Here is an 8030-nt window from a genome sequence, read left to right on the forward strand (position 1 = left end):
TTGAAAAGACTTTTTACATACTATCTGGCTTCCATCATTTTCAGACTTCCTGAACTTATATCCAGAACCTACCTATAAACATCTCTGTTTCAATGGTATATGCATTTTGGGCAAAAATAATTTTTATTTCTAACACCAAAGGAAACTCCTACATACACACAAATGTCCCCTAAGTACATATGTAAATTTGATGCTTAGAGTTAATAATGAACAAATGTGTGGTTCATTAGTTTTGCTTAAAAAAAAAACTTTATGAGTTTTTACTCTGTATTCCAACATCTGAGAGAAAAAGTTGAAATGGGATTATGTGCAAAAGATGCATTGATGCATTGGTATTTATTACAACAATGATGATGCTTATCAGTATTACCTATAGTGCTTATATCTTGGGTTGCAATATTGGGTTTCATGATTTGTAGATAGTTGCACTCTTTTGAAGGTTTTGGTCAACATTTCTAAGGAGTGGCTGTTCATTTGTAAGTCATTGGTCATGTTGCTAGAGAGGATTTTCAGTAGGTCAAAGTGCTGGCTGGATTATTTGACAGTTTGTGCACATTTTCTTCAGCAGGGGTGGGTTGAAATTTTCTGTTTAAAAACTGGGAAAACAATAACAACAGGTGGCACCAACATGCTTCTTCTTAACCCCTGTCCTTATGAGAATAAACTGAGATCTAACAGAAGTGGAAATGAGCTTAGAAACAGGCAGTACCACTATTGCACAATAGTTATAAATGCTCATAGAAGTAGATGTGCTGCTTCTTACTGGAGAAGGTCTGGGGGCATTGTGTACTGTGCCTGCTCTTTATGGGGCAGCAACAGTAACAAAGGAGTTTCAAATGTTTGGCTTCTTAGAATTCACTACAAAGAGACTATCTCTAGCATATGAGGTCACTTCTTACCTAAAGGGTTGGTTTGTCTCCACACCCATGAAATCACATTTTCTTTGCTGACATTGCCACTTTAAATTTATTTTGTGTGTGAGGTAGACAGATGTCTGCTAGGAGCTGGACAGAGGCCACGGACACTTCATGAGGTTCTACTACCTAAGTGCCAGTTGGTCCCTCTGACTTGTGGCCCTATTTTTCTCACTGCCTGGGTCCTTCAGAACTGGCCTGGTATCCGGTACACAGACTTGTTTCTTAGAACCTTCTCCTGTAAGCAAGAAAGAAAAGCTAAGAAGTGTTCCTCATTTGACTTGTCTTAAAAGTGACTGAATTAATTATTAATTTAGAACAGAGCTCTCTTTCTATCCTAGAGAAGGACGAGAAAGTACGGTGTCCATGCTGGTAAAGCACCTTCCTCTATCCCATCATACATGATGTTTCTGGGGGAATTAATTTAGCATCATATTTCAAATGGATTAATTCTCTTCTTTCACCATTCCTGAAGTCATTAAAGGTCAAACACTAGTTCCATTAAGAGATGCTTAAAATCTTAATGAACTGCAAATTTTATATGTTGCTAACAACCGCAAAGATTTATCATTTCTGTGGAATTTAGTCTTAAAAGCCTTTTTCTTTCACACAACACTTTGGACACTTTCTCTCCAGGGCTGTCAGGCCAGGCATATTCCTGCGAGCAATCTTTCATTTTTTGTGCATGTGTAAGCCTTGGAGAAAATGTGCTCAGCTAAGCTCCTAGGCTAATAAGGACCTCTCATGTCCTGACTCTTGCTGGTTTTGCCTCTGGCTATGTGCTAAGGACTTCTTTAATTCCTGTTTTATTTTGGAAGGATAAATCAAATTGTAGCACTGACTGATCACAGCAGTTAGCCATAATTGTCCTGTCTGAGCCATCTTCTCTCTGGGGGTGGTTGTCTTGATTCTACTTTCTGTTTTCTTGGTCCCAGGCAGGCTCAGTTGTGTTTCTGTCATCCCTTGTGCTCACCCACTCCCATAAGCTCCATTTCTCTGAATACTGAACCTGTACCCTCTTACCATGTCCTCATTTAGGACGGTTGTGGCTAATGAATCAACAGCACCTACTTGCCTGGGAGTCAGCAGTGAACTGTACCAATGAATGGGCTTCTAAGCTATTCCACAGTGCAGAGAGATGTGCACTACCTTAGTAGCAGGGTCAGATCTCATTTTGGAATAAAAGTTTTGAATTCCAAGCATGATAGGAAATAGAATATTTTAATGTTAGGACATTCATGCAAGACAACAACTAAACTCATGGTAAAATTATTTATAAGTAGGAACTAACAGGTTCACATGAATAAACTCTCAAGACTGAAGGAATTATGGGAATTTTTAAAAACAAAAAAATGAAACTAAAAATAATTCAAAATAAAAGATGGGATTTAAACCATCAGGACAAAAATTAGGTATCTGTGTAAATTAAACAAATATAAGCTAAGACTAAAGAAATTTCCCCACATGCTAAAAGAAAACACTAGCCATTTGGGCTATTTTAGGTGTCACCTCTCTAAGAAAGCAGCTTTGCCATTTCCTCAGTGCAGATGAACTCTCTAAATTATAAGCTTTTTGGTTTCCTGTGTCCTTTCTATTATTTTAATAAGTTTTTCAACATTATCATTGTAATTATAGTTACAAAAGTCACATGTACAACCAGAGCTTCTAGGTTACTATGGAGAGAAATTTTGTGTTTTTGATTTAGAAAATTTTAATGATGATTCGTATATGCCAGGTTGATTAATATATTCTTTTAATAATTAAAAATATCCTTTTACCCACTGCAAATATACATCAGCTAGGCTGATTAAGCAAAAAATACTTTGCATTAAACTTACAAATCCTTTCTATACTAAGAGGATAAAATATAAGCTGTGGTTTATATTTGAATGTGGGGCAGTTAAAATTATTTGATTCCTTCCTTTTGCTATCCTGTTTTGTAAAAATCTCTATCATAACATATTTTTTGTAATTAGGGGTAAAATAAAATGCTATCTTATTTTAGCAACTTGTATCAATATTTTAGGAACTTGTATCAATAAAGCTAAAAGACAGAAGCCTATTTTTTTTTTTTTGGCTGTTAACACAAATTTCTTTCTTAAAACTTGTTGCAGGTGAATTCTTATTTTGATATTCGTCCAGTTCCTTCTTGATTAACCCACAGTTCATTTCACTCCAAATATTTCTTCTTTGTGTGTTTTCAGTGGACACATTCTTTGCAAAAACTCAGGTTGCAGAAAATGCTGTGCTTGATCAAGCAAATGGATTAAAAAAGGGAGTGTGCTCACCACTGGCAGCAAAGACTGTCTGCTTTGACAAACTACAGAGCAATTTGAGATTCAGCAGTTTTTTCTCTAGTAAAGAAGCTATATGTTAAGGGAGAAGTTAAATCATGAATAGACAGCATGTAAAAATTAAATGTGTGTTACAGGCGCTGACCAGGGGACACCTTTTTTGTCAGTTCTTAAAGATCAGCTATTTCTCAAATTGTTCCACTTTTCTATCCCCATTTAATTTCAGGTACTAATGCATCCCTGACCTCTTCAGACTGTACTGCTACTAGACAAATGGTCTAGGGCGTTGGTCTCAGGAATGCGGTCAGAGTCATCTGTCTGTCAATACCGGTTCTTACTGCTCTTTTATTTCTGCCAGTCCTGATGTCCTGCCTCTGCCACAGACTAGCTAAAAGCTGGTAAGGTCACAAAATCTCCAGTTATTTCTGCCTCTCTTTCCTGGGTTGTCCTTTTCCGGGAGATTAGTCCGATCTCCCCCATTTCCAGTTGTTCTCTAAAGAAGAAACCAGTATGCTGACTCCAAACTAAGCTCAGACTGTCCTATGTTCAACATGCAAAGAAAGTCCAGGAACTGCTAAGACTTCAATTAACTTGTGCAGTTCTTTGAACTCTTTTTTTTTTTTTTGGTATTGGGAGTTTAACCCCTGGACACTTTACTATTGAACTACATCCCTAGCCCTATTTTTATTTTTTAATTTGAGACAGGATCTCACTAAGTTGTTTAGGGCCTCACTAAGTTGCTGAGGCTGGCCTCCAACTTGGCGATCCTCTTGCCTGCCTCAGCCTCCAGAGCTGCTGGGATTACAGGTGTGCACCACCACACCAAGTCAGATCTTTGAATGTTATGGTGAATTTTCACATACAAATTATCCTTGAAAAACTTTTATGAGTTGGATATGATCCTCATGTTCCAGAGACTTAGTCAGGTGAAGGGTGCATCAGTGGCCAATCTCAAACCCACATCTATAGACTGCATTTTAATGTTCATGGAGACTGAACATTTTTGTTTTGTTTATTTTTCAGGGTATTTTAAGTAAGGATCATTTCTCAGAGACTAAGGAAGAAATGGAGAGAAGAGAGGGAAACGGGCTTTTCGGATAAGTGACAAATTACATACACTGACTGTATGAAGATACATTTGAATTAAAAATACATTTGCTCTTCCTTTCGAAGCACTCTGAGCTTTCCAGTCGCTGAAAACTCTTGCCTTGCATGGCCAATCCCTCAGTGCAGCAAGAGAGTAAACTCCAAGTATATACCAAGGAAGCTGTGTAGCTCTCCACGGAGGGACAATGTCAACTCAACAGCTTCTGTCTTTTGGTTGGGTGACCACAGGACTGCCCCTGCTGTGAAAGTGGGCTGTTTTGTGAGATTTCACCCTCCCCACCCCGCCCTGCTTGGGCTTGTGTACAGTGGCAAAGGTAGCAAATGAACCCGTCTCCTGCTCAGGATCACACTCTGTGTCAAGTTTAAATAGGAAGTCTTGCCTTGTGTCTTATCTGGGCCATCACAGTGATCCATCTGTAGTATCCACATCCTCTGAGATTGCAGACCAGGTTTTGTTTCCAATTTGTTAAATTCTAGTGGAAGGTGAGTAACCTGAATCAAGGAGCATTAACACCTTGAGCTTATCAAGTGAATGCTGGTTGGTGTAATCAGGTATTTTAGAAATTGAATCAATCCATAGGCTTATGATAAGGATGAATGCAATAAGAAAATTGGAAACTTTGGGGCAGTTTTCTAAATGAATGGCTTCCAGAGTCTTACACTCGAATACAGCAAAAACATAAATTGCACATGTGTAAACGGTAGTTCATGGTCCCCAGCAGGCACCAGCATTTCCATAGGAACTGTTTTGTAGACCCTGGAACTTCCAGGGCTCTGGCTCTGTATCCCTGGTATTTGCTGCAACCTCCCGTGGGATGTGTAAAACTGTATTTGTAAATCATTCAACAGTTGATTCTGTTGTCAAGATCTCCTCTCTTTTCAAGAATATCTGTTGATTTCTATTTAGAAAAAAAGGAAAAATTAAAAACAAGCAAAGATGTCTTAGGGGAATTAACACATCTTCTTTTGGGGTGTGGTTTGCATAACAGTTATTCCTACATGAAATCCCCTTAATTTTTTAGTTTATTCCTGATCTTCACCCATCACATTCATTCCATGTAACCAGTAACATTCTTTCACTTTGCACTAAAGATTGTTGAATGAATAAAAACAACTTACCCAGATTTTTATATATAAATACCTACAGATCTCATATACTAAGTGATTTAAATATTCCCAAAACCACAATGAATGAATCAGGGTAGGAGCCCGGGTCTCCTCAAAACTCCAGTGTTGGTTACTTTCAAGTGGTCACCTACTCAAGTACATTCACCCAGATAATATTAATTGATTGCCAATATGTCAGGCACCTCATTTGGTGTTGGTATGAATATAAAAAAATGCAATAACATTCTTCCTGCCTCAAGGAATTTATTATCTTGTAAGAACAATAAAATACATCTACTGAAACTACTCCCCCAAATGATTGGTCCTCTGGTATGAATAAAACCAATGAATCGTTGGCATATTCACTTGTGACATCACAATTTGGCACATAGATTTTGGTAGAGTCAAGTATATTGCACAGTATAAAAATATCCATTACCAAGTTCATCCACCTAAGATGTTACAGTCACTATAGTTAAAAAGCCCTTAGGGGGCTGGGGTTGTGGCTCAGTGGTAGAGTGCTCGCCTTGCATGTGTGAGGCCCTGGGTTTGATCCTCATCACCACATTAAAAAAAATAAATAAATAATAAGATAAAGGTGTTGTGTCCAGCTACAACTAAAAAATAAATATTTAAAAAAAGCCCTTGGCTCCTTTGATGGAATGATTGGTTGTGTCTTCTGGGTTCGTACACCATGACATCTTTTGCATGTAATTCACTGACCCCCTAATGGCCACTATGAAACAATCAGAGTTAAGTTTTCATTTCTAAGCTCTTAGCTGAGGCCTGGATTCATCTAATGACCTGAGAAGTTCACTTGTTGGTACAGGACAGCTGATAATTCCACCTTGTCAGCAGAACTTTGATGGTATCAAAATAAATATGAGTCACGACATAATTTCAGCTTTTGAAGGTGGGGTTTGAGAAACTAGAAAAGAAGCTTTCCTCACTAGCAGCCTGAGACAGCAGCAGCCTGGTGGGAATAAAGGTGCCTCACCTTCCCCACGGTGCAATTGCAAGGGCTACCACCAGCATGCCACAGTCTGGTGCACCCAAGCAAACGGAGAACTTCTTTTCCCCAGTAAGTATCCTCTCGCAGCATGAGACAAACATCTCTTTTGTGAATCCTGCAGTCTGAGACAGATCAAAGATTTCAAGAAGAGGTGTTGTTGTTGGACAGTTTCATTGCTTGAGGCTAATTATTCATATGAGAACACACCCAGAAAGTTGCTAAGCTGGTTTGCTGGCTGCTTGGTGGAGACTTTTAAAGAGATATTGCCACATTTGAATAGAGAATTCAATTTTATGTAAAAATGATACACAGAGAGGAGAAAAGACACGTTATCCTATGATGAAGTAAATGGAACTTCTTTTCATTTTCAGCCTTAAAAACCTATGCTTCAAAATGGATGATGAGTATAACAGTGGTGTGCTAAACATGCCATTCAAAAGGCAGATTTAAACTTTATAGGTAGTATTTTTAAGCTGTGAATGAATGGAGATAAGTTGGAAATATGCCATATGTTACTGTGGGAAAATCATGATAAAATATATTACTCAATAAACTTGGTTTACAGACTGCACATACATGCATGCACATACATGCATGCACATACCTACCATAATCAACCTTCTTAATTAAAAAACCAAAGGATAATGCACACATGATTCCTTACTTATTATTCTTTCTTCAGTGAAATCTGCTTAGACAAAAGAATTAAGGAAGAAATCCTTTCACAACCAACCATTTCAGTTAGCTCTCTGGGAACTTTGAGCTGGTAGGAGTTCTGTACTCATATGTCTCTTTCCCAAATCTTAAAAAAGGAGATATAATTTTAAAAACATGAAGAAACTAATAACTTGATATGATTTGAAAATTCATGGCTTGGCCTTCTCCAACAGGATTGGGCTGGCTGTGGCCTCTATATGTCTCCATTGCTCATGGTTTGTTTTGTTTTGTTTTGAGAACTTACCATGGTGCCTGGACTCAGGCACCTGAAACTTTTTTTTGTGTGTGTGTGAAGCAGGTTTTAAGTTGGATTTAGTATGTGACTATTCTTTAGGTTTATTTTGAAAACATAATGCTACACGAAAATCTATCAAATGTAGTTTGAAGCCTATGGTAAAATGAGAAGTAGAATGATTTGAGGAACCCAATAAGGACTTCATCACTTCCCATTAAAATGCTACTCCTGCAATCCCAGCTGCTAGGAAGGCTGCAGCAGGAGGATCATGAGTTCAAAGCCAGCCTCACCAAAGCAACTTAGTGAGACCCTCTCTCTAAAATAAAATGTAAAAAAGGGCTGTCATGTGGCTTAGTTATTGAGTGCTCCTGTGTTCAATCCCTGGTACCAAAAATAAACGGATAAATAAATAAACAACAATAACCAAACAAACCTGCTACCAATGCAGGGGTTGGGGATGTAGATCAGTGGTAGAGCACATGCCTTTGATGCATGATGCGTAAGGTTTGAATACCAGTAGTGTAAAAAAAAAAATCCATGGATTAAATGTTATACACTTAAGTGGATGATGAATAGCATGTGTTTGCCATCTACTCTATCCAGGTGCCTTACTTTGGATGGATATTATCACATTTAATTGTCAC

General features: G+C 38.0%; 1 long non-coding RNA gene across 1 annotated transcript; it reads left to right on the top strand.

Annotated features, from left to right (window-relative positions):
* Positions 1-3348: 3348 nt before the first annotated feature.
* On the top strand, positions 3349-4848 carry LOC144370119 (uncharacterized). Its single transcript, XR_013430059.1, has 2 exons — positions 3349-3606; positions 4232-4848. It is a non-coding gene; the product is annotated as an uncharacterized LOC144370119 (long non-coding RNA).
* The last annotated feature ends 3182 nt before the right edge of the window (positions 4849-8030 follow it).

This window comes from Ictidomys tridecemlineatus, chromosome 13 (genome assembly GCF_052094955.1).
Source record: "Ictidomys tridecemlineatus isolate mIctTri1 chromosome 13, mIctTri1.hap1, whole genome shotgun sequence".
NCBI lineage: Eukaryota > Metazoa > Chordata > Mammalia > Rodentia > Sciuridae > Ictidomys > Ictidomys tridecemlineatus.